This window comes from Pleurodeles waltl, chromosome 6, assembly GCF_031143425.1.
Source record: "Pleurodeles waltl isolate 20211129_DDA chromosome 6, aPleWal1.hap1.20221129, whole genome shotgun sequence".
NCBI lineage: Eukaryota > Metazoa > Chordata > Amphibia > Caudata > Salamandridae > Pleurodeles > Pleurodeles waltl.
In genome coordinates this window covers 79,260,563-79,284,702 of record NC_090445.1, presented here as the reverse complement: position 1 = coordinate 79,284,702, position 24,140 = coordinate 79,260,563, and the positions used below count along the sequence as shown (strand labels likewise).

The window sequence follows — 24,140 nt, the reverse complement described above, 5'->3', positions numbered from 1 at the left end:
AGTCAGCCTCCAGATCCGTTTTCCAAAGTCTGCCGGAATGGCCGAGCGGTGTAAGGTGCCACATTCAAGAGCAGTATCTTCCGCAGTCCCGTGGTCAAATCCCGCTGCTGACATAAAGTAGTTTTCATACCTACTTTAATCATAACACCAGCGGGGATGAGACTGTAAAACTCCTCCTTTTTGAAAGGATGGGGGTGGACAGGACGGACCGGAGCGGACTCCGAGTTCGCTGTAAGCACGGGCGGCTCAGGCTAGGAAAGGGCGCAGGAAAGGCTCGGCCTAGGACCGCTCCCAGCGGCGCCTCCCAGGGCGGGAAGTGCTGCATTGTGTGGAGTCCTGTGGGAATCGTGAGGCAAACTGCAGGATGTGTGTGTGTAGTTTTAAGCCTCAGCAAAATATCTGAAAAAGGTGAGAGTTAATGTTAAACCCGAAAATGGAGAAGCCTTTAAAAAGCATCACTCCCAACGTGGGGCTCAAACCCACGATCCTGAGATTAAGAGTCTCATGCTCTACCGACTGAGCTAGCCGGGCTGCTGTGCCTATGTCATTTCACACACCCTCTGTGTGTTCTTTGTGAGGAAGTAGTGTGTGGTTATCCCAGGAGGCCCCTTTGTTTCATTTTCTCTGCTGCTGACTCGACACAGGCACCTTTCTCTTTCTCCATCTCTCGCTCTACCCCAGTCTTATGTCCCCATCAGTCTCTCTGGAGCTCACTCTGGTACATACATGCATCTGTCCTATCAACCTGTCTCTGGGCACATTCTTAAATGTCCAGTAGAGAATAGTGTGAACTCTCCCTGTTTCGCGAGGGGGCAGTCAGCCTCCAGAGCCGTGTTCCGGAGGCTGCCGGAATGGCCGAGCGGTGTAAGGTGCCACATTCAAGAGCAGTATCTTCCCCAGTCCCGTAATTAAATCCCGCTGCCGACATAAAGTAGTTTTCATACCTACTTTAATCATAACACCAGCGGGGATGAGACCTTAAACTCCTCATTTTGAAAGGATGGGGGGGGACAGGACGGACCGGAGCGGACTCCGAGCTCGCTGTAAGCACGGGCGGCTCAGGCTAGGAAAGGGCGCAGGAAAGGCTCGGCCTAGGACCGCTCCCAGCGGCGCCTCCCAGGGCGGGAAGTGCTGCGTTGTGTGGAGTCCTGTGGGAATCGTGAGGCAAACTGCAGGATGTGTGTGTGTGTAGTTTTAAGCCTCAGCGAAATATCTGAAAAAGGTGAGAGTTAATGTTAAACCCGAAAATGGAGAAGCCTTTAAAAAGCATCACCCCCAACGTGGGGCTCGAACCCACGACCCTGAGATAAAGAGTCTCATGCTCTACCGACTGAGCTAGCCGGGCTGCTGTGCCTATCTCATTTCACACACCCTCTGTGTGTTCTTTGTGAGGAAGTAGTGTGTGGTTATCCCAGGAGGCCCCTTTGTTTCATTTTCTCTGCTGCTGACTCGACACAGGCACCTTTCTCTTTCTCCATCTCTCGCTCTACCCCAGTCTTATGTCCCCATCAGTCTCTCTGGAGCTGACTCTGGTACATACATGCATCTGTCCTCTCAACCTGTCTCTGGGCACATACTTAAATGTCCAGTAGAGAACAGTGTGAACTCTCCCTGTTTCGCGAGGGGGCAGTCAGCCTCCAGAGCCGTGTTCCGGAGGCTGCCGGAATGGCTGAGCGGTGTAAGGCGCCACATTCAAGAGCAGTATCTTCCCCAGTCCCGTAATTAAATCCCGCTGCCGACATAAAGTAGTTTTCATACCTACTTTAATCATAACACCAGCGGGGATGAGACTGTAAAACTCCTCGTTTTGAAAGGATGGGGGTGGACAGGACGGACCGGAGCGGACTCCGAGCTCGCTGTAAGCACGGGCGGCTCAGGCTAGGAAAGAGCGCAGGAAAGGCTCGGCCTAGGACCGTTCCCAGCGGCGCCTCCCAGGGCGGGAAGTGCTGCATTGTGTGGAGTCCTGTGGGAATTGTGAGGCAAACTGCAGGATGTGTGTGTGTGTAGTTTTAAGCCTCAGCAAAATATCTAAAAAAGGTGAGAGTTAATGTTAAACCCGAAAATGGAGAAGCCTTTAAAAAGCATCACGCCCAACGTGGAGCTCGAACCCACGACCCTGAGATTAAGAGTCTCATGCTCTACCGACAGAGCTAGCCGGGCTGCTGTGTCTATGTCATTTCACACACCCTCTGTGTGTTCTTTGTGAGGAAGTAGTGTGTGGTTATCCCAGGAGGCCCCTTTGTTTCATTTTCTCTGCTGCTGACCTGACACAGGCACCTTTCTCTTTCTCCATCTCTCGCTCTACCCCAGTCTTATGTCCCCATCAGTCTTTCTGGAGCTCACTCTGGTACATACATGCATCTGTCCTTTCAACCTGTCTCTGGGCACATGCTTAAATGTCCAGTGGAGAAGAGTGTGAACTCTCCCTGTTTCGCGAGGTGGCAGTCAGCCTCCAGATCCGTTTTCCGAAGTCTGCCGGAATGGCTGAGTGGAGTAAGGTGCCACATTCAAGAGCAGTATCTTCCCCAGTCCCGTGGTCAAATCCCGCTGTTGACATAAAGTAGTTTTCATACCTACTTTAATCATAACACCAGCGGGGATGAGACCGTAAAACTCCTCCTTTTTGAAAGGATGGGGGTGGACAGGACGGACCGGACTCCGAGCTCGCTGTAAGCACGGGCGGCTCAGGCTAGGAAAGGGCGCAGGAAAGGCTTGGCCTAGGACCGCTCCCAGCGGCGCCTCCCAGGGCGGGAAGTGCTGCGTTGTGTGGAGTCCTGTGGGAATCGTGAGGCAAACTGCAGGATGTGTGAGTGTGTAGTTTTAAGCCTCAGCAGAATATCTGAAAAAGGTGAGAGTTAATGTTAAACCCGAAAATGGAGAAGCCTTTAAAAAGCATCACACCCAACGTGGGGCTCGAACCCACGACCCTGAGATTAAGAGTCTCATGCTCTACCGACTGAGCTAGCCGGGCTGCTGTGCCTATGTCATTTCACACACCCTCTGTGTGTTCTTTGTGAGGAAGTAGTGTGTGGTTATCCCAGGAGGCCCCTTTGTTTCATTTTCTCTGCTGCTGACTCGACACAGGCACCTTTCTCTTTCTCCATCTCTCGCTCTACCCCAGTCTTATGTCCTCATCAGTCTCTCTGGAGCTCACTCTGGTACATACATGCATCTGTCCTCTCAACCTGTCTCTGGGCACATACTTAAATGTCCAGTAGAGAACAGTGTGAACTCTCCCTGTTTCGCGAGGTGGCAGTCAGCCTCCAGAGCCGTTTTCCGGAGGCTGCCGGAATGGTTGAGCGGTGTAAGGTGCCACATTCAAGAGCAGTATCTTCCCCAGGCCTGTGATCAAATACTGCTGCCAACATAAAGTAGTTTTCATACCTACTTTAATCATAACACCAGCGGGGATGAGACCTTGAAATCCTCTTTTTGAAAGGATGGGGGGGGACAGGACGGAGCGGAGCGGACTCCAAGCTCGCTGTAAGCACGGCCGGCTCAGGCTAGGAAAGTGCGCATGAAAGGCTCGGGCTAGGACCACTCCCAGCGGCGCCTCCCAGGGCGGGAAGTGCTGCGTTGTGTGGAGTCCTGTGGGAATCGTGAGGCAAACTGCAGGATGTGTGTGTGTGTAGTTTTAAGCCTCAGCAAAATATCTGAAAAAGGTGAGAATTAATGTTAAACCCGAAAATGGAGAAGCCTTTAAAAAGCATCACGCCCAACGTGTGGCTCGAACCCACGACCCTGAGATTAAGAGTCACATGCTCTACCGACTGAGCTAGCCGGGCTGCTGTGCCTATGTCATTTCACACACCCTCTGTGTGTTCTTTGTGAGGAAGTAGTGTGTGGTTATCCCAGGAGGCCCCTTTGTTTCATTTTCTCTGCTGCTGACTCGACACACGCACCTTTCTCTTTCTCCATCTCTCGCTCTACCCCAGTCTTATGTCCTCATCAGTCTCTCTGGAGCTCACTCTGGTACATACATGCATCTGTCCTCTCAACCTGTCTCTGGGCACATACTTAAATGTCCAGTAGAGAACAGTGTGAACTCTCCCTGTTTCGCGAGGTGGCAGTCAGCCTCCAGAGCCGTTTTCCGGAGGCTGCCGGAATGGCTGAGCGGTGTAAGGTGCCACATTCAAGACCAGTATCTTCCCCAGGCCTGTGATCAAATCCCGCTGCCGACATAAAGTAGTTTTCATACCTACTTTAATCATAACACCAGCGGGGATGAGACCGTAAAACTCCTCTTTTTGAAAGGATGGGGGTGGACAGGACGGACCGGAGCGGACTCCGAGCTCGCTGTAAGCACGGGCGGCTCAGGCTAGGAAAGGGGGCAGGAAAGGCTCGGCCTAGGACCGCTCCCAGCGGCGCCTCCCAGGGTGGGAAGTGCTGCGTTTTGTGGAGTCCTGTGGGAATCGTGAGGCAAACTGCAGGATGTGTGTGTGTGTAGTTTTAAGCCTCAGCGAAATATCTGAAAAAGGTGAGAGTTAATGTTAAACCCGAAAATGGAGAAGCCTTTAAAAAGCATCACGCCCAACGTGGGGCTCGAACCCACGACCCTGAGATTAAGAGTCTCATGCTCTACCGACTGAGCTAGCCGGGTGCTGTGCCTATGTAATTTCACACACCCTCTGTGTGTTCTTTGAAAGGAAGTAGTGTGTGGTTATCCCAGGAGGCCCCTTTGGTTCATTTTCTCTGCTGCTGACTCGACACAGGCACCTTTCTCTTTCTCCATCTCTCGCTCTACCCCAGTCTTATGTCCCCATCAGTCTCTCTGGAGCTCACTCTGGTACATACATGCATCTGTCCTCTCAACCTGTCTCTGGGCACATACTTAAATGTCCAGTAGAGAACAGTGTGAACTCTCCCTGTGTCGCGAGGTGGCAGTCAGCCTCCAGAGCCGTGTTCCGCAGGCTGCCGGAATGGCCGAGCGGTGTAAGGCGCCACATTCAAGAGCAGTATCTTCCCCAGTCCCGTGATCAAATCCTGCTGCCGACATAAAGTAGTTTTCATACCTACTTTAATCATAACACCAGCAGGGATGAGACTTTAAACTCCTCTTTTTGAAAGGATGGGGGGGGACAGGACGGACCGGAGCGGACTCCGAGCTCGCTGTAAGCACGGGCGGCTCAGGCTAGGAAAGGGGGCAGGAAAGGCTCGGCCTAGGAACGCTCCCAGCGGCGCCTCCCAGGGCGATAAGTGCTGCGTTGTGTGGAGTCCTGTGGGAATCGTGAGGCAAACAGCAGGATGTGTGTGTGTGTAGTTTTAGGCCTCAGCGAAATATCTGAAAAAGGTGAGAGTTAATGTTCAACCCGAAAATGGAGAAGCCTTTAAAAATCATCACGCCCAATGTGGAGGTCAAACCCACGACCCTGAGATTAAGAGTCTCATGCTCTACCGACGGAGCTAGCCGGGCTGCTGTGGCTATATCATTTCACACACCCTCTGTGTGTTCTTTGTGAGGAAGTAGTGTGTGGTTATCCCAGGAGGCCCCTTTGTTTCATTTTCTCTGCTGCTGACCTGACACAGGCACCTTTCTCTTTCTCCATCTCTCGCTCTACCCCAGTCTTATGTCCCCATCAGTCTTTCTGGAGCTCACTCTGGTACATACATGCATATGTCCTTTCAACCTGTCTCTGGGCACATGCCTAATTGTCCAGTAGAGACGAGTGTGAACTCTCCCTGTTTCGCGAGGTGGCAGTCAGCCTCCAGAACCATTTTCCGAAGTCTGCCGGAATGGCCGAGCGGTGTAAGGTGCCACATTCAAGAGCAGTATCTTCCCCAGTCCCGTGGTCAAATCCCGCTGCTGACATAAAGTAGTTTTCATACCTACTTTAATCATAACACCAGCGGGGATGAGACCGTAAAACTCCTCTTTTTGAAAGGATGGGGGTGGACAGGACGGACCGGAGCGGACTCCGAGCTCGCTGTAAGCACGGGCGGCTCAGGCTAGGAAAGGGCGCAGGAAAGGCTCTGCCTAGGACTGCTCCCAGCGGCGCCTCCCAGGGCGGGAAGTGCTGCGTTGTGTGGAGTCCTGTGGGAATCGTGAGGCAAACTGCAGGATGTGTGTGTGTGTAGTTTTAAGCCTCAGCAAAATATCTGAAAAAGGTGAGAGTTAATGTTAAACCCGAAAATGGAGAAGCCTTTAAAAAGCATCACGCCCAACGTGGGGCTCGAACCCACGACACTGAGATTAAGAGTCTCATGCTCTACCGACTGAGCTAGCCGGGCTGCTGTGCCTATGTCATTTCACACTCCCTCTGTGTGTTCTTTGTGAGGAAGTAGTGTGTGGTTATCCCAGGAGGCCCCTTTGTTTCATTTTCTCTGCTGCTGACTCGACACAGGCACCATTCTCTTTCTCCATCTCTCGCTCTACCCCAGTCTTATGTCCCCATCAGTCTCTCTGGAGCTCACTCTGGTACATACATGCATCTGTCCTCTCAACCTGTCTCTGGGCACATTCTTAAATGTCCAGTAGAGAACAGTGTGAACTCTCCCTGTTTCGCGAGGGGGCAGTCAGCCTCCAGAGCCGTGTTCCGGAGGCTGCCGGAATGGCCGAGCGGTGTAAGGCGCCACATTCAAGAGCAGTATCTTCCCCAGTCCCGTAATTAAATCCCGCTGCCGACATAAAGTAGTTTTCATACCTACTTTAATCATAACACCAGCGGGGATGAGACCTTAAACTCCTCGTTTTGAAAGGATGGGGGGGGACAGGACGGACCGGAGCGGACTCCGAGCTCGCTGTAACCACGGGCGGCTCAGGCTAGGAAAGGGCGCAGGAAAGGCTCGGCCTAGGACCGCTCCCAGCGGCGCCTCCCAGGGCGGGAAGTGCTGCGTTGTGTGGAGTCCTGTGGGAATCGTGAGGCAAACTGCAGGATGTGTGTGTGTGTGTGTGTGTGTAGTTTTAAGCCTCAGCGAAATATCTGAAAAAGGTGAGAGTTAATGTTAAACCCGAAAATGGAGAAGCCTTTCAAAAGCATCACGCCCAACGTGGGGCTCGAACCCACGACCCTGAGATTAAGAGTCTCATGCTCTACCGACTGAGGTAGCCGGGCTGCTGTGCCTGTCATTTCACAAACCCTCTGTGTGTTCTTTGTAAGGAAGTAGTGTGTGGTTATCCCAGGAGGCCCCTTTGTTTCATTTTCTCTGCTGCTGACTCGACACAGGCACCTTTCTCTTTCTCCATCTCTCGCTCTACCCCAGTCTTATGTCCCCATCAGTCTCTCTGGAGCTCACTCTGGTACATACATGCATCTGTCCTATCAACCTGTCTCTGGGCACATTCTTAAATGTCCAGTAGAGAATAGTGTGAACTCTCCCTGTTTCGCGAGGGGGCAGTCAGCCTCCAGAGCCGTGTTCCGGAGGATGCCGGAATGGCCGAGCGGTGTAAGGTGCCACATTCAAGAGCAGTATCTTCCCCAGTCCCGTGGTCAAATCCCGCTGCTGACATAAAGTAGTTTTCATACCTACTTTAATCATAACACCAGCGGGGATGAGACCGTAAAACTCCTCCTTTTTGAAAGGATGGGGGTGGACAGGACGGACCGGACTCCGAGCTCGCTGTAAGCACGGGCGGCTCAGGCTAGGAAAGGGCGCAGGAAAGGCTTGGCCTAGGACCGCTCCCAGCGGCGCCTCCCAGGGCGGGAAGTGCTGCGTTGTGTGGAGTCCTGTGGGAATCGTGAGGCAAACTGCAGGATGTGTGTGTGTGTAGTTTTAAGCCTCAGCAAAATATCTGAAAAAGGTGAGAGTTAATGTTAAACCCGAAAATGGAGAAGCCTTTAAAAAGCATCACGCCCAACGTGGGGCTCGAACCCACGACCCTGAGATTAAGAGTCTCATGCTCTACCGACTGAGCTAGCCGGGCTGCTGTGCCTATGTCATTTCACACACCCTCTGTGTGTTCTTTGTGAGGAAGTAGTGTGTGGTTATCCCAGGAGGCCCCTTTGTTTCATTTTCTCTGCTGCTGACTCGACACAGGCACCTTTCTCTTTCTCCATCTCTCGCTCTACCCCAGTCTTATGTCGTCATCAGTCTCTCTGGAGCTCACTCTGGTACATACATGCATCTGTCCTCTCAACCTGTCTCTGGGCACATACTTAAATGTCCAGTAGAGAACAGTGTGAACTCTCCCTGTTTCGCGAGGTGGCAGTCAGCCTCCAGAGCCGTTTTCCGGAGGCTGCAGGAATGGTTGAGCGGTGTAAGGTGCCACATTCAAGAGCAGTATCTTCCCCAGGCCTGTGATCAAATACTGCTGCCAACATAAAGTAGTTTTCATACCTACTTTAATCATAACACCAGCGGGGATGAGACCTTAAAATCCTCTTTTTGAAAGGATGGGGGGGGACAGGACGGAGCGGAGCGGACTCCAAGCTCGCTGTAAGCACGGCCGGCTCAGGCTAGGAAAGTGCGCATGAAAGGCTCGGGCTAGGACCACTCCCAGCGGCGCCTCCCAGGGCGGGAAGTGCTGCGTTGTGTGGAGTCCTGTGGGAATCGTGAGGCAAACTGCAGGATGTGTGTGTGTGTAGTTTTAAGCCTCAGCAAAATATCTGAAAAAGGTGAGAATTAATGTTAAACCCGAAAATGGAGAAGCCTTTAAAAAGCATCACGCCCAACGTGTGGCTCGAACCCACGACCCTGAGATTAAGAGTCTCATGCTCTACCGACTGAGCTAGCCGGGCTGCTGTGCCTATGTCATTTCACACACCCTCTGTGTGTTCTTTGTGAGGAAGTAGTGTGGTTATCCCAGGAGGCCCCTTTGTTTCATTTTCTCTGCTGCTGACTCGACACACGCACCTTTCTCTTTCTCCATCTCTCGCTCTACCCCAGTCTTATGTCCTCATCAGTCTCTCTGGAGCTCACTCTGGTACATACATGCATCTGTCCTCTCAACCTGTCTCTGGGCACATACTTAAATGTCCAGTAGAGAACAGTGTGAACTCTCCCTGTTTCGCGAGGTGGCAGTCAGCCTCCAGAGCCGTTTTCCGGAGGCTGCCGGAATGGCTGAGCGGTGTAAGGTGCCACATTCAAGACCAGTATCTTCCCCAGGCCTGTGATCAAATCCCGCTGCTGACATAAAGTAGTTTTCATTCCTACTTTAATCATAACACCAGCGGGGATGAGACCGTAAAACTCCTCTTTTTGAAAGGATGAGGGTGGACAGGACGGACCGGAGCGGACTCCGAGCAAGCACGGGCGGCTCAGGCTAGGAAAGGGCGCAGGAAAGGCTCGGCCTAGGACCGCTCCCAGCGGTGCCTCCCAGGGTGGGAAGTGCTGCGTTTTGTGGAGTCCTGTGGGAATCGTGAGGCAAACTGCAGGATGTGTGTGTGTGTAGTTTTAAGCCTCAGCGAAATATCTGAAAAAGGTGAGAGTTAATGTTAAACCCGAAAATGGAGAAGCCTTTAAAAAGCATCACGCCCAATGTGGAGCTCGAACCCACGACCCTGAGATTAAGAGTCTCATGCTCTACCGACTGAGCTAGCCAGGCTGCTGCGGCTATGTCATTTCACACACCCTCTGTGTGTTCTTTGTGAGGAAGTAGTGTGTGGTTATCCCAGGAGGCCCCTTTGTTTCATTTTCTCTGCTGCTGACCTGACACAGGCTCCTTTCTCTTTCTCCATCTCTCGCTCTACCCCAGTCTTATGTCCCCATCAGTCTTTCAGGAGCTCACTCTGGTACATACATGCATCTGTCCTTTCAACCTGTCTCTGGGCACATGCTTAAATGTCCAGTAGAGAAGAGTGTGAACTCTCCCTGTTTCGCGAGGTGGCAGTCAGCCTCCAGAGCCGTGTTCCGAAGTCTGCCGGAATGGGCGAGCGGTGTAAGACGCTACATTCAAGAGCAGTATCTTCCCCAGTCCCGTGGTCAAATCCCGCTGCTGACATAAAGTAGTTTTCATACCTACTTTAATCATAACACCAGTGGGGATGAGACCGTAAAACTCCTCTTTTTGAAAGGATGGGGGTGGACAGGATGGACCGGAGCGGACTCCGAGCTCGCTGTAAGCACGGGCGGCTCAGGCTAGGAAAGGGCGCAGGAAAGGCTCGGCCTAGGACCGCTCCCAGCGGCGCCTCCCAGGTCGGGAAGTGCTGCGTTGTGTGGAGTCCTGTGGGAATCGTGAGGCAAACTGCAGGATGTGTGTGTGTGTAGTTTTAAGCCTCAGCAAAATATCTGAAAGAGGTGAGAGTTAATGTTAAACCCGAAAATGGAGAAGCCTTTAAAAAGCATCACACCCAACGTGGGGCTCGAACCCACGACTCTGAGATTAAGAGTCTCATGCTCTACCGACTGAGCTAGCCGGGCTGCTGTGCCTATGTAATTTCACACACCCTCTGTGTGTTCTTTGTAAGGAAGTAGTGTGTGGATATCCCAGGAGGCCCCTTTGTTTCATTTTCTCTGCTGCTGACTCGACACAGGCACCTTTCTCTTTCTCCATCTCTCGCTCTACCCCAGTCTTATGTCCCCATCAGTCTCTCTGGAGCTCACTCTGGTACATACATGCATCTGTCCTCTCAACCTGTCTCTGGGCACATACTTAAATGTCCAGTAGAGAACAGTGTGAACTCTCCCTGTGTCGCGAGGTGGCAGTCAGCCTCCAGAGCCGTGTTCCGCAGGCTGCCGGAATGGCCGAGCGGTGTAAGGTGCCACATTCAAGAGCAGTATCTTCCCCAGTCCCGTGATCAAATCCCGCTGCCGACATAAAGTAGTTTTCATACCTACTTTAATCATAACACCAGCAGGGATGAGACTTTAAACTCCTCTTTTTGAAAGGATGGGGGGGGACAGGACGGACCGGAGCGGACTCCGAGCTCGCTGTAAGCACGGGCGGCTCAGGCTAGGAAAGGGGGCAGGAAAGGCTCGGCCTAGGAACGCTCCCAGCGGCGCCTCCCAGGGCGATAAGTGCTGCGTTGTGTGGAGTCATGTGGGAATCGTGAGGCAAACAGCAGGATGTGTGTTTGTGTATTTTTAAGCCTCAGAGAAATATCTGAAAAAGGTGAGAGTTAATGTTAAACCCGAAAAGGGAGAAGCCTTTAAAAAGCATCACGCCCAACGTGGGGCTCGAACCCACAACCCTGAGATTAAGAGTCTCATGCTCTACCGACTGAGCTAGCCGGGCTGCTGTGCCTATGTCATTTCACACACCCTCTGTGTGTTCTTTGTGAGGAAGTAGTGTGTTGTTATCCCAGGAGGCCCCTTTGTTTCATTTTCTCTGCTGCTGACTCGACCCAGGCACCTTTCTATTTCTCCATCTCTCGCTCTACCCCAGTCTTATGTCCCCATCAGTCTCTCTGGAGCTCACTCTGGTACATACATGCATCTGTCCTCTCAACGTGTCTCTGGGCACATACTTAAATGTCCAGTAGAGAACAGTGTGAACTCTCCCTGTTTCGCGAGGTGGCAGTCCGCCTCCAGAGCCGTGTTTCGGAGTCTGCCGGAATGGCCGAGCGGTGTGAGGCGCCACATTCAAGAGCAGTATCTTCCCCAGTCCTGTGATCAAATACCGCTGCCAACATAAAGTAGTTTTCATACCTACTTTAATCATAACACTAGCGGGGATGAGACCTTAAAATCCTCTTTTTGAAAGGATGGGGGGGGACAGGACGGACCGGAGCGGACTCCGAGCTCGCTGTAAGCACGGGCGGCTCAGGCTAGGAAAGGGCGCAGGAAAGGGTCGGCCTAGGACCGCTCCCAGCGGCGCCTCCCAGGGTGGGAAGTGCTGCGTTATGTGGAGTCCTGTGGGAATCGTGAGGCAAACTGCAGGATGTGTGTGTGTGTAGTTTTAAGCCTCAGCGAAATATCTGAAAAAGGTGAGAGTTAATGTTCAACCCGAAAATGGAGAAGCCTTTAAAAATCATCACGCCCAATGTGGAGGTCAAACCCACGACCCTGAGATTAAGAGTCTCATGCTCTACCGACGGAGCTAGCCGGGCTGCTGTGGCTATATCATTTCACACACCCTCTGTGTGTTCTTTGTGAGGAAGTAGTGTGTGGTTATCCCAGGAGGCCCCTTTGTTTCATTTTCTCTGCTGCTGACCTGACACAGGCACCTTTCTCTTTCTCCATCTCTCGCTCTACCCCAGTCTTATGTCCCCATCAGTCTTTCTGGAGCTCACTCTGGTACATACATGCATATGTCCTTTCAACCTGTCTCTGGGCACATGCTTAAATGTCCAGTAGAGAAGAGTGTGAACTCTCCCTGTTTCGCGAGGTGGCAGTCAGCCTCCAGAGTCATTTTCCGAAGTCTGCCGGAATGGCCGAGCGGTGTAAGGTGCCACATTCAAGAGCAGTATCTTCCCCAGTCCCGTGGTCAAATCCCGCTGCTGACATAAAGTAGTTTTCATACCTACTTTAATCATAACACCAGCGGGGATGAGACCGTAAAACTCCTCTTTTTGAAAGGATGGGGGTGGACAGGACGGACCGGAGCGGACTCCGAGCTCGCTGTAAGCACGGGCGGCTCAGGCTAGGAAAGGGCGCAGGAAAGGCTCTGCCTAGGACCGCTCCCAGCGGCGCCTCCCAGGGCGGGAAGTGCTGCGTTGTGTGGAGTCCTGTGGGAATCGTGAGGCAAACTGCAGGATGTGTGTGTGTGTAGTTTTAAGCCTCAGCAAAATATCTGAAAAAGGTGAGAGTTAATGTTAAACCCGAAAATGGAGAAGCCTTTAAAAAGCATCACGCCCAACGTGGGGCTCGAACCCACGACACTGAGATTAAGAGTCTCATGCTCTACCGACTGAGCTAGCCGGGCTGCTGTGCCTATGTCATTTCACACACCCTCTGTGTGTTCTTTGTGAGGAAGTAGTGTGTGGTTATCCCAGGAGGCCCCTTTGTTTCATTTTCTCTGCTGCTGACTCGACACAGGCACCTTTCTCTTTCTCCATCTCTCGCTCTACCCCAGTCTTATGTCCCCATCAGTCTCTCTGGAGCTCACTCTGGTACATACATGCATCTGTCCTCTCAACCTGTCTCTGGGCACATTCTTAAATGTCCAGTAGAGAACAGTGTGAACTCTCCCTGTTTCGCGAGGGGGCAGTCAGCCTCCAGAGCCGTGTTCCGGAGGCTGCCGGAATGGCCGAGCGGTGTAAGGCGCCACATTCAAGAGCAGTATCTTCCCCAGTCCCGTAATTAAATCCCGCTGCCGACATAAAGTAGTTTTCATACCTACTTTAATCATAACACCAGCGGGGATGAGACCTTAAACTCCTTGTTTTGAAAGGATGGGGGGGGACAGGACGGACCGGAGCGGACTCCGAGCTCGCTGTAACCACGGGCGGCTCAGGCTAGGAAAGGGCGCAGGAAAGGCTCGGCCTAGGACCGCTCCCAGCGGCGCCTCCCAGGGCGGGAAGTGCTGCGTTGTGTGGAGTCCTGTGGGAATCGTGAGGCAAACTGCAGGATGTGTGTGTGTGTGTAGTTTTAAGCCTCAGCGAAATATCTGAAAAAGGTGAGAGTTAATGTTAAACCCGAAAATGGAGAAGCCTTTAAAAAGCATCACGCCCAACGTGGGGCTCGAACCCACGACCCTGAGATTAAGAGTCTCATGCTCTACCGACTGAGCTAGCCGGGCTGCTGTGCCTGTCATTTCACAAACCCTCTGTGTGTTCTTTGTAAGGAAGTAGTGTGTGGTTATCCCAGGAGGCCCCTTTGTTTCATTTTCTCTGCTGCTGACTCGACACAGGCACCTTTCTCTTTCTCCATCTCTCGCTCTACCCCAGTCTTATGTCCCCATCAGTCTCTCTGGAGCTCACTCTGGTACATACATGCATCTGTCCTCTCAACCTGTCTCTGGGCACATTCTTAAATGTCCAGTAGAGAACAGTGTGAACTCTCCCTGTTTCGCGAGGTGGCAGTCCGCCTCCAGAGCCGTGTTTCGGAGGCTGCCGGAATGGCTGAGCGGTGTGAGGCGCCACATTCAAGAGCAGTATCTTCCCCAATCCTGTGATCAAATATCGCTGCCAACATAAAGTAGTTTTCATACCTACTTTAATCATAACACTAGCGGGGATGAGACCTTAAAATCCTCTTTTTGAAAGGATGGGGGGGGACAGGACGGACCGGAGCGGATTCCGAGCTCGCTGTAAGCACGGGCGGCTCAGGCTAGGAAAGGGCGCAGGAAAGGCTCGGCCTACGACCGCTCCCAGCGGCGCCTCCCAGGGCGGGAAGTGCTGCGTTGTGTGGAGTCCTGTGGGAATCGTGAGGCAAACTGCAGGATGTGTGTGTGTGTAGTTTTAAGCCTCAGCAAAATATCTGAAAAAGGTGAGAGTTAATGTTAAACCCGAAAATGGAGAAGCCTTTAAAAAGCATCACGCCCAACGTGGGGCTCGAACCCACGACCCTGAGATTAAGAGTCTCATGCTCTACCGACTGAGCTAGCCGGGCTGCTGTGCTTATCTCATTTCACACACCCTCTGTGTGTTCTTTGTGAGGAAGTAGTGTGTGGTTATCCCAGGAGGCCCCTTTGTTTCATTTTCTCTGCTGCTGACTCGACACAGGCACCTTTCTCTTTCTCCATCTCTCGCTCTACCCCAGTCTTATGTCCCCATCAGTCTCTCTGGAGCTCACTCTGGTACATACATGCATCTGTCCTCTCAACCTGTCTCTGGGCACATACTTAAATGTCCAGTAGAGAACAGTGTGAACTCTCCCTGTTTCGCGAGGGGGCAGTCAGCCTCCAGAGCCGTGTTCCGGAGGCTGCCGGAATGGCTGAGCGGTGTAAGGCGCCACATTCAAGAGCAGTATCTTCCCCAGTCCCGTAATTAAATCCCGCTGCCGACATAAAGTAGTTTTCATACCTACTTTAATCATAACACCAGCGGGGATGAGACCTTAAACTCCTCGTTTTGAAAGGATGGGGGGGGGGACAGGACGGACCGGAGCGGACTCCGAGCTCGCTGTAAACACGGGCGGCTCAGGCTAGGAAAGAGCGCAGGAAAGGCTCGGCCTAGGACCGTTCCCAGCGGCGCCTCCCAGGGTGGGAAGTGCTGCGTTGTGTGGAGTCCTGTGGGAATCGTGAGGCAAACTGCAGGATGTGTGTGTGTGTGTAGTTTTAAGCCTCAGCGAAATATCTGAAAAAGGTGAGAGTTAATGTTAAACCCGAAAATGGAGAAGCCTTTAAAAAGCATCACGCTCAACGTGGGGCTCGAACCCACAACCCTGAGATTAAGAGTCTCATGCTCTACCAACTGAGCTAGCCGGGCTGCTGTGCCTATGTCATTTCACACACCCTCTGTGTGTTCTTTGAGAGGAAGTAGTGTGTGGTTATCCCAGGAGGCCCCTTTGTTTCATTTTCTCTGCTGCTGACCTGACACAGGCACCTTTCTCTTTCTCTATCTCTCGCTCTACCCCAGTCTTATGTCCCCATCAGTCTTTCTGGAGCTCACTCTGGTACATACATGCATCTGTCCTTTCAACCTGTCTCTGGGAACATGCTTAAATGTCCAGTAGAGAAGAGTGTGAACTCTCCCTGTTTCGCGAGGTGGCAGTCAGCCTCCAGAGCCGTTTTCTGAAGTCTGCCGGAATGGCCGAGCGGTGTAAGGTGCCACATTCAAGAGCAGTATCTTCCCCAGTCCCGTGGTCAAATCCCGCTGCTGACATAAAGTAGTTTTCATACCTACTTTAATCATAACACCAGCGGGGATGAGACCGTAAAACTCCTCTTTTTGAAAGGATGGGGGTGGACAGGACGGACCGGAGCGGACTCCGAGCTCGCTGTAAGCACGGGCGGCTCAGGCTAGGAAAGGGCGCAGGAAAGGCTCGGCCTAGGACCGCTCCCAGCGGCGCCTCCCAGGTCGGGAAGTGCTGCGTTGTGTGGAGTCCTGTGGGAATCGTGAGGCAAACTGCAGGATGTGTGTGTGTGTAGTTTTAAGCCTCAGCAAAATATCTGAAAAAGGTGAGAGTTAATGTTAAACCCGAAAATGGAGAAGCCTTTAAAAAGCATCACACCCAACGTGGGGCTCGAACCCACGACCCTGAGATTAAGAGTCTCATGCTCTACCGACTGAGCTAGCCGGGCTGCTGTGCCTAGGTAATTTCACACACCCTCTGTGTGTTCTTTGTAAGGAAGTAGTGTGTGGTTATCCCAGGAGGCCCCTTTGTTTCATTTTCTCTGCTGCTGACTCGACACAGGCACCTTTCTCTTTCTCCATCTCTCGCTCTACCCCAGTCTTATGTCCCCATCAGTCTCTCTGGAGCTCACTCTGGTACATACATGCATCTGTCCTCTCAACCTGTCTCTGGGCACATACTTAAATGTCCAGTAGAGAACAGTGTGAACTCTCCCTGTGTCGCGAGGTGGCAGTCAGCCTCCAGAGCCGTGTTCCGCAGGCTGCCGGAATGGCCGAGCGGTGTAAGGCGCCACATTCAAGAGCAGTATCTTCCCCAGTCCCGTGATCAAATCCCGCTGCCGACATAAAGTAGTTTTCATACCTACTTTAATCATAACACCAGCAGGGATGAGACTTTAAACTCCTCTTTTTGAAAGGATGGGGGGGGACAGGACGGACCGGAGCGGACTCCGAGCTCGCTGTAAGCACGGGCGGCTCAGGCTAGGAAACGGGGCAGGAAAGGCTCGGCCTAGGAACGCTCCCAGCGGCGCCTCCCAGGGCGATAAGTGCTGCGTTGTGTGGAGTCCTGTGGGAATCGTGAGGCAAACAGCAGGATGTGTGTTTGTGTATTTTTAAGCCTCAGCGAAATATCTGAAAAAGGTGAGAGTTAATGTTAAACCCGAAAAGGGAGAAGCCTTTAAAAAGCATCACGCCCAACGTGGGGCTCGAACCCACAACCCTGAGATTAAGAGTCTCATGCTCTACCGACTGAGCTAGCCGGGCTGCTGTGCCTATGTCATTTCACACACCCTCTGTGTGTTCTTTGTGAGGAAGTAGTGTGTTGTTATCCCAGAAGGCCCCTTTGTTTCATTTTCTCTGCTGCTGACTCGACCCAGGCACCTTTCTATTTCTCCATCTCTCGCTCTACCCCAGTCTTATGTCCCCATCAGTCTCTCTGGAGCTCACTCTGGTACATACATGCATCTGTCCTCTCAACGTGTCTCTGGGCACATACTTAAATGTCCAGTAGAGAACAGTGTGAACTCTCCCTGTTTCGCGAGGTGGCAGTCCGCCTCCAGAGCCGTGTTTCGGAGTCTGCCGGAATGGCCGACCGGTGTGAGGCGCCACATTCAAGAGCAGTATCTTCCCCAGTCCTGTGATCAAATACCGCTGCCAACATAAAGTAGTTTTCATACCTACTTTAATCATAACACTAGCGGGGATGAGACCTTAAAATCCTCTTTTTGAAAGGATGGGGGGGGACAGGACGGACCGGAGCGGACTCCGAGCTCGCTGTAAGCACGGGCGGCTCAGGCTAGGAAAGGGCGCAGGAAAGGCTCGGCCTAGGACCGCTCCCAGCGGCGCCTCCCAGGGTGGGAAGTGCTGCGTTATGTGGAGTCCTGTGGGAATCGTGAGGCAAACTGCAGGATGTGTGTGTGTGTAGTTTTAAGCCTCAGCAAAATATCTGAAAAAGGTGAGAGTTAATGTTCAACCCGAAAATGGAGAAGCCTTTAAAAATCATCACGCCCAATGTGGAGGTCAAACCCACGACCCTGAGATTAAGAATCTCATGCTCTACCGACGGAGCTAGCCGGGCTGCTGTGGCTATATCATTTCACACACCCTCTGTGTGTTCTTTGTGAGGAAGTAGTGTGTGGTTATCCCAGGAGGCCCCTTTGTTTCATTTTCTCTGCTGCTGACCTGACACAGGCTCCTTTCTCTTTCTCCATCTCTCGCTCTACCCCAGTCTTATGTCCCCATCAGTCTTTCTGGAGCTCACTCTGGTACATACATGCATATGTCCTTTCAACCTGTCTCTGGGCACATGCTTAAATGTCCAGTAGAGAAGAGTGTGAACTCTCCCTGTTTCGCGAGGTGGCAGTCAGCCTCCAGAGCCATTTTCAGAAGTCTGCCGGAATGGCCGAGCGGTGTAAGGTGCCACATTCAAGAGCAGTATCTTCCCCAGTCCCGTGGTCAAATCCCGCTGCTGATATAAAGTAGTTTTCATACCTACTTTAATCATAACACCAGCGGGGATGAGACCGTAAAACTCCTCTTTTTGAAAGGATGGGGGTGGACAGGACGGACCGGAGCGGACTCCGAGCTCGCTGTAAGCACGGGCGGCTCAAGCTAGGAAAGGGCGCAGGAAAGGCTCTGCCTAGGACCGCTCCCAGCGGCGCCTCCCAGGGCGGGAAGTGCTGCGTTGTGTGGAGTCCTGTGGGAATCGTGAGGCAAACTGCAGGATGTGTGTGTGTGTAGTTTTAAGCCTCAGCAAAATATCTGAAAAAGGTGAGAGTTAATGTTAAACCCGAAAATGGAGAAGCCTTTAAAAAGCATCACGCCCAACGTGGGGCTCGAACCCACGACCCAGAGATTAAGAGTCTCATGCTCTACCGACTGAGCTAGCCAGGCTGCTATGCCTATGTCATTTCACACACCCTCTGTGTGTTCTTTGTAAGGAAGTAGTGTGTGGTTATCCCAGGAGGACCCTTTGTTTCATTTTCTCTGCTGCTGACTCGACACAGGCACCTTTCTCTTTCTCCATCTCTCGCTCTACCCCAGTCTTATGTCCACATCAGTCTCTCTGGAGCTCACTCTGGTACATACATGCATCTGTCCTCTCAACCTGTCTCTGGGCACATACTTAAATGTCCAGTAGAGAACAGTGTGAACTCTCCCTGTGTCGCGAGGTGGCAGTCAGCCTCCAGAGCCGTGTTCCGCAGGCTGCCGGAATGGCCGAGCGGTGTAAGGCGCCACATTCAAGAGCAGTATCTTCCCCAGTCCCGTGATCAAATCCCGCTGCCGACATAAAGTAGTTTTCATACCTACTTTAATCATAACACCAGCAGGGATGAGACTTTAAACTCCTCTTTTTGAAAGGATGGGGGGGGACAGGACGGACCGGAGCGGACTCCGAGCTCGCTGTAAGCACGGGCGGCTCAGGCTAGGAAAGGGGGCAGGAAAGGCTCGGCCTAGGACCGCTCCCAGCGGCGCCTCCCAGGGCGATAAGTGCTGCGTTGTGTGGAGTCCTGTGGGAATCGTGAGGCAAACAGCAGGATGTGTGTTTGTGTATTTTTAAGCCTCAGCGAAATATCTGAAAAAGGTGAGAGTTAATGTTAAACCCGAAAAGGGAGAAGCCTTTAAAAAGGCATCACACCCAACGTGGGGCTCGAACCCACGACCCTCAGATTAAGAGTCTCATGCTCTACTGACTGAGCTAGCCAGGCTGCTGTGCCTATGTCATTTCACACACCCTCTGTGTGTTCTTTGTGAGGAAGTAGTGTGTGTGTGGTTATCCCAGGAGGCCCCTTTGTTTCATTTTCTCTGCTGCTGACTCGACACAGGCACCTTTCTCTTTCTCCATCTCTCGCTCTACCCCAGTCTTATGTCCTCATCAGTCTCTCTGGAGCTCACTCTGGTACATACATGCATCTGCCCTCTCAACCTGTCTCTGGGCACATACTTAAATTTCCAGTAGACAACAGTGTGAACTCTCCCTGTTTCGCGAGGTGGCAGTCAGCCTCCAGAGCCGTTTTCCGGAGGCTGCTGGAATGGCTGAGCGGTGTAAGGTGCCACATTCAAGAGCAGTATCTTCCCCAGGCCTGTGATCAAATCCCGCTGCCGACATAAAGTAGTTTTCATACCTACTTTAATCATAACACCAGCGGGGATGAGACCGTAAAACTCCTCTTTTTGAAAGGATGGGGGTGGACAGGACGGACCGGAGCGGACTCCGAGCTCGCTGTAAGCACGGGCGGCTCAGGCTAGGAAAGGGCGCAGGAAAGGCTCGGCCTAGGACCTCTCCCAGCGGCGCCTCCCAGGGTGGCAAGTGCTGCGTTTTGTGGAGTCCTGTGGGAATCGTGAGGCAAACTGCAGGATGAGTGTGTGTGTAGTTTTAAGCCTCAGCGAAATATCTGAAAAAGGTGAGAGTTAATGTTAAACCCGAAAATGGAGAAGCCTTTAAAAAGCATCACGCCCAATGGGGAGCTCGAACCCACGACCCTGAGATTAAGAGTCTCATGCTCTACCGACTGAGCTAGTCAGGCTGCTGTGGCTATGTCTTTTCACACACCCTCTGTGTGTTCTTTGTGAGGAAGTAGTGTGTGGTTATCCCAGGAGGCCCCTTTGTTTCATTTTCTCTGCTGCTGACCTGACACAGGCTCCTTTCTCTTTCTCCATCTCTCGCTCTACCCCAGTCTTATGTCCCCATCAGTCTTTCTGGAGCTCACTCTGGTACATACATGCATCTGTCCTTTCAACCTTTCTCTGGGCACATGCTTAAATGTCCAGTAGAGAAAAGTGTGAACTCTCCCTGTTTCGCGAGGTGGCAGTCAGCCTCCAGAGCCGTGTTCCGAAGTCTGCCGGAATGGCCGAGCGGTGTAAGACGCTACATTCAAGAGCAGTATCTTCCCCAGTCCCGTGGTCAAATCCTGCTGCTGACATAAAGTAGTTTTCATACATACTTTAATCATAACACCAGCGGGGATGAGTCCTTAAACTCCTCTTTTTGAAAGGATGGGGGGGGGACAGGTCGGACCGGAGCGGACTCCGAGCTCGCTGTAAGCTCAGGCTAGGAAAGGGCGCAGGAAAGGCTCGGCCTAGGACCGCTCCCAGCGGCGCCTCCCAGGGCGGGAAGTGCTGCGTTGTGTGGAGTCCTCTGGGAATCGTGAGGCAAACTGCAGGATGTGTGTGTGTGTAGTTTTAAGCCTCAGCAAAATATCTGAAAAAGGTGAGAGTTAATGTTAAACCCGAAAATGGAGAAGCCTTTAAAAAGCATCACACCCAACGTGGGGCTCGAACCCACGACCCTGAGATTAAGAGTCTCATGCTCTACCGACTGAGCTAGCCGGGATGCTGTGCCTACGTCATTTCACACACCCTCTGTGTGTTCTTTGTGAGGAAGTAGTGTGTGGTTATCCCAGGAGGCCCCTTTGTTTCATTTTCTCTGCTGCTGACTCGACACAGGCACCTTTCTCTTTCTCCATCTCTCGCTCTACCCCAGTCTTATGTCCCCATCAGTCTCTTTGGAGCTCACTCTGGTACATACATGCATCTGTCCTCTCAACCTGTCTCTGGGCACATTCTTAAATGTCCAGTAGAGAACAGTGTGAACTCTCCCTGTTTCGCGAGGGGGCAGTCAGCCTCCAGAGCCGTGTTCCGGAGGCTGCCGGAATGGCCGAGCGGTGTAAGGCGCCACATTCAAGAGCAGTATCTTCCCCAGTCCCGTAATTAAATCCCGCTGCCGACATAAAGTAGTTTTCATACCTACTTTAATCATAACACCAGCGGGGATGAGACCTTAAACTCCTCGTTTTGAAAGGATGGGGGGGGACAGGACGGACCGGAGCGGAGTCCGAGCTCGCTGTAAGCACGGGCGGCTCAGGCTAGGAAAGGGCGCAGGAAAGGCTCGGCCTAGGACCGCTCCCAGCGGCGCCTCCCAGGGCGGGAAGTGCTGCGTTGTGTGGAGTCCTGTGGGAATCGTTAGGCAAACTGCAGGATGTGTGTGTGTGTAGTTTTAAGCCTCAGCAAAATATCTGAAAAAGGTGAGAGTTAATGTTAAACCCGAAAATGGAGAAGCCTTTAAAAAGCATCACGCCCAACGTGGGGCTCGAACCCACGACCCTGAGATTAAGAGTCTCATGCTCTACCGACTGAGCTAGCCGGGCTGCTGTGCCTATGTCATTTCACACACCCTCTGTGTGTTCTTTGTAAGGAAGTAGTGTGTGGTTATCCCAGGAGGCCCCTTTGTTTCATTTTCTCTGCTGCTGACTCGACACAGGCACCTTTCTCTTTCTCCATCTCTCGCTCTACCCCAGTCTTATGTCCCCATCAGTCTCTCTGGAGCTCACTCTGGTACATACATGCATCTGTCCTCTCAACCTGTCTCTGGGCACATACTTAAATGTCCAGTAGAGAACAGTGTGAACTCTCCCTGTGTCGCGAGGTGGCAGCCAGCCTCCAGAGCCGTGTTCCGCAGGCTGCCGGAATGGCCGAGCGGTGTAAGGCGCCACATTCAAGAGCAGTATCTTCCCCAGTCCCGTGATCAAATCCCGCTGCTGACATAAAGTAGTTTTCATACCTCCTTTAATCATAACACCAGCAGGGATGAGACTTTAAACTCGTCTTTTTGAAAGGATGGGGGGGACAGGACGCACCGGAGCGGACTCCGAGCTCGCTGTAAGCACGGGCGGCTCAGGCTAGGAAAGGGGGCAGGAAAGGCTCCGCCTAGGACCGCTTCCAGCGGCGCCTCCCAGGGCGATAAGTGCTGCGTTGTGTGGAGTCCTGTGGGAATCGTGAGGCAAACAGCAGGATGTGTGTTTGTGTATGTTTAAGCCTCAGCGAAATATCTGAAAAAGGTGAGAGTTAATGTTAAACCCGAAAAGGGAGAAGCCTTTAAAAAGCATCACGCCCAACGTGGGGCTCGAACCCACAACCCTGAGATTAAGAGTCTCATGCTCTACCGACTGAGCTAGCCGGGCTGCTGTGCCTATGTCATTTCACACACCCTCTGTGTGTTCTTTGTGAGGAAGTAGTGTGTGGTTATCCCAGGAGGCCCCTTTGTTTCATTTTCTCTGCTGCTGACTCGACCCAGGCACCTTTCTATTTCTCCATCTCTCGCTCTACCCCAGTCTTATGTCCCCATCAGTCTCTCTGGAGCTCACTCTGGTACATACATGCATCTGTCCTCTCAACCTGTCTCTGGGCACATACTTAAATGTCCAGTAGAGAACAGTGTGAACTCTCCCTGTTTCGCGAGGTGGCAGTCCGCCTCCAGAGCCGTGTTTCGGAGGCTGCCGGAATGGCCGAGCGGTGTGAGGCGCCACATTCAAGAGCAGTATCTTCCCCAGTCCTGTGATCAAATACCGCTGCCAACATAAAGTAGTTTTCATACCTACTTTAATCATAACACTAGCGGGGATGAGACCTTAAAATCCTCTTTTTGAAAGGATGGGGGGGGACAGGACGGACCGGAGCGGACTCCGAACTCGCTGTAAGCACGGGCGGCTCAGGCTAGGAAAGGGCGCAGGAAAGGCTCGGCCTAGGACCGCTCCCAGCGGCGCCTCCCAGGGTGGGAAGTGCTGCGTTATGTGGAGTCCTGTGGGAATCGTGAGGCAAACTGCAGGATGTGTGTGTGTGTAGTTTTAAGCCTCAGCGAAATATCTGAAAAAGGTGAGAGTTAATGTTCAACCCGAAAATGGAGAAGCCTTTAAAAATCATCACGCCCAATGTGGAGGTCGAACCCACGACCCTGAGATTAAGAGTCTCATGCTCTACCGACGGAGCTAGCCGGGCTGCTGTGGCAGTGTCATTTCACACACCCTCTGTGTGTTCTTTGTGAGGCAGTAGTGTGTGGTTATCCCAGGAGGCCCCTTTGTTTCATTTTCTCTGCTGCTGACCTGACACAGGCACCTTTCTCTTTCTCCATCTCTCGCTCTACCCCAGTCTTATGTCCCCATCAGTCTTTCTGGAGCTCACTCTGGTACATACATGCATCTGTCCTTTCAACCTGTCTCTGGGCACATGCTTAAATGTCCAGTAGAGAAGAGTGTGAACTCTCCCTGTTTCCCGAGGTGGCAGTCAGCCTCCAGATCCATTTTCCGAAGTCTGCCGGAATGGCCGAGCGGTGTAAGGTGCCACATTCAAGAGCAGTATCTTCCCCAGTCCCGTGGTCAAATCCCGTTGCTGACATAAAGTAGTTTTCATACCTACTTTAATCATAACACCAGCGGGTATGAGACCGTAAAACTCCTCCTTTTTGAAAGGATGGGGGTGGACAGGACGGACCGGAGCGGACTCCGAGCTCGCTGTAAGCACGGGCGGCTCAGGCTAGGAAAGGGCGCAGGAAAGGCTTGGCCTAGGACCGCTCCCAGCGGCGCCTCCCAGGGCGGGAAGTGCTGCGTTGTGTGGAGTCCTGTGGGAATCGTGAGGCAAACTGCAGGATGTGTGTGTGTGTAGTTTTAAGCCTCAGCAAAATATCTGAAAAAGGTGAGAGTTAATGTTAAACCCCAAAATGGAGAAGCCTTTAAAAAGCATCACACCCAACGTGGGGCTCGAACCCACGACCCTGATATTCAGAGTCTCATGCTCTACCGACTGAGCTAGCCGGGC

The 24,140-nt window shown here is 52.4% G+C and overlaps 12 non-coding genes across 12 annotated transcripts; all 12 read right to left on the bottom strand.

Moving 5' to 3' along the window:
* Nucleotides 1-2,898: 2,898 nt before the first annotated feature.
* TRNAK-CUU (transfer RNA lysine (anticodon CUU)) lies at nucleotides 2,899-2,971 on the bottom strand. The gene has a single exon. It is a non-coding gene; the product is annotated as a tRNA-Lys (tRNA).
* Nucleotides 2,972-6,155: 3,184 nt separating this feature from the next.
* On the bottom strand, nucleotides 6,156-6,228 carry TRNAK-CUU (transfer RNA lysine (anticodon CUU)). The gene has a single exon. It is a non-coding gene; the product is annotated as a tRNA-Lys (tRNA).
* Nucleotides 6,229-7,788: 1,560 nt separating this feature from the next.
* On the bottom strand, nucleotides 7,789-7,861 carry TRNAK-CUU (transfer RNA lysine (anticodon CUU)). Its single transcript has one exon. It is a non-coding gene; the product is annotated as a tRNA-Lys (tRNA).
* Nucleotides 7,862-11,037: 3,176 nt separating this feature from the next.
* On the bottom strand, nucleotides 11,038-11,110 carry TRNAK-CUU (transfer RNA lysine (anticodon CUU)). Its single transcript has one exon. It is a non-coding gene; the product is annotated as a tRNA-Lys (tRNA).
* Nucleotides 11,111-12,666: 1,556 nt separating this feature from the next.
* On the bottom strand, nucleotides 12,667-12,739 carry TRNAK-CUU (transfer RNA lysine (anticodon CUU)). Its single transcript has one exon. It is a non-coding gene; the product is annotated as a tRNA-Lys (tRNA).
* Nucleotides 12,740-13,482: 743 nt separating this feature from the next.
* Nucleotides 13,483-13,555, bottom strand: TRNAK-CUU (transfer RNA lysine (anticodon CUU)). Its single transcript has one exon. It is a non-coding gene; the product is annotated as a tRNA-Lys (tRNA).
* A 739-nt stretch (nucleotides 13,556-14,294) lies between these two features.
* TRNAK-CUU (transfer RNA lysine (anticodon CUU)) lies at nucleotides 14,295-14,367 on the bottom strand. The gene has a single exon. It is a non-coding gene; the product is annotated as a tRNA-Lys (tRNA).
* A 1,560-nt stretch (nucleotides 14,368-15,927) lies between these two features.
* On the bottom strand, nucleotides 15,928-16,000 carry TRNAK-CUU (transfer RNA lysine (anticodon CUU)). The gene has a single exon. It is a non-coding gene; the product is annotated as a tRNA-Lys (tRNA).
* Nucleotides 16,001-16,741: 741 nt separating this feature from the next.
* Nucleotides 16,742-16,814, bottom strand: TRNAK-CUU (transfer RNA lysine (anticodon CUU)). Its single transcript has one exon. It is a non-coding gene; the product is annotated as a tRNA-Lys (tRNA).
* Nucleotides 16,815-21,624: 4,810 nt separating this feature from the next.
* TRNAK-CUU (transfer RNA lysine (anticodon CUU)) lies at nucleotides 21,625-21,697 on the bottom strand. The gene has a single exon. It is a non-coding gene; the product is annotated as a tRNA-Lys (tRNA).
* Nucleotides 21,698-22,437: 740 nt separating this feature from the next.
* Nucleotides 22,438-22,510, bottom strand: TRNAK-CUU (transfer RNA lysine (anticodon CUU)). The gene has a single exon. It is a non-coding gene; the product is annotated as a tRNA-Lys (tRNA).
* A 1,557-nt stretch (nucleotides 22,511-24,067) lies between these two features.
* TRNAQ-CUG (transfer RNA glutamine (anticodon CUG)) lies at nucleotides 24,068-24,140 on the bottom strand. The gene has a single exon. It is a non-coding gene; the product is annotated as a tRNA-Gln (tRNA).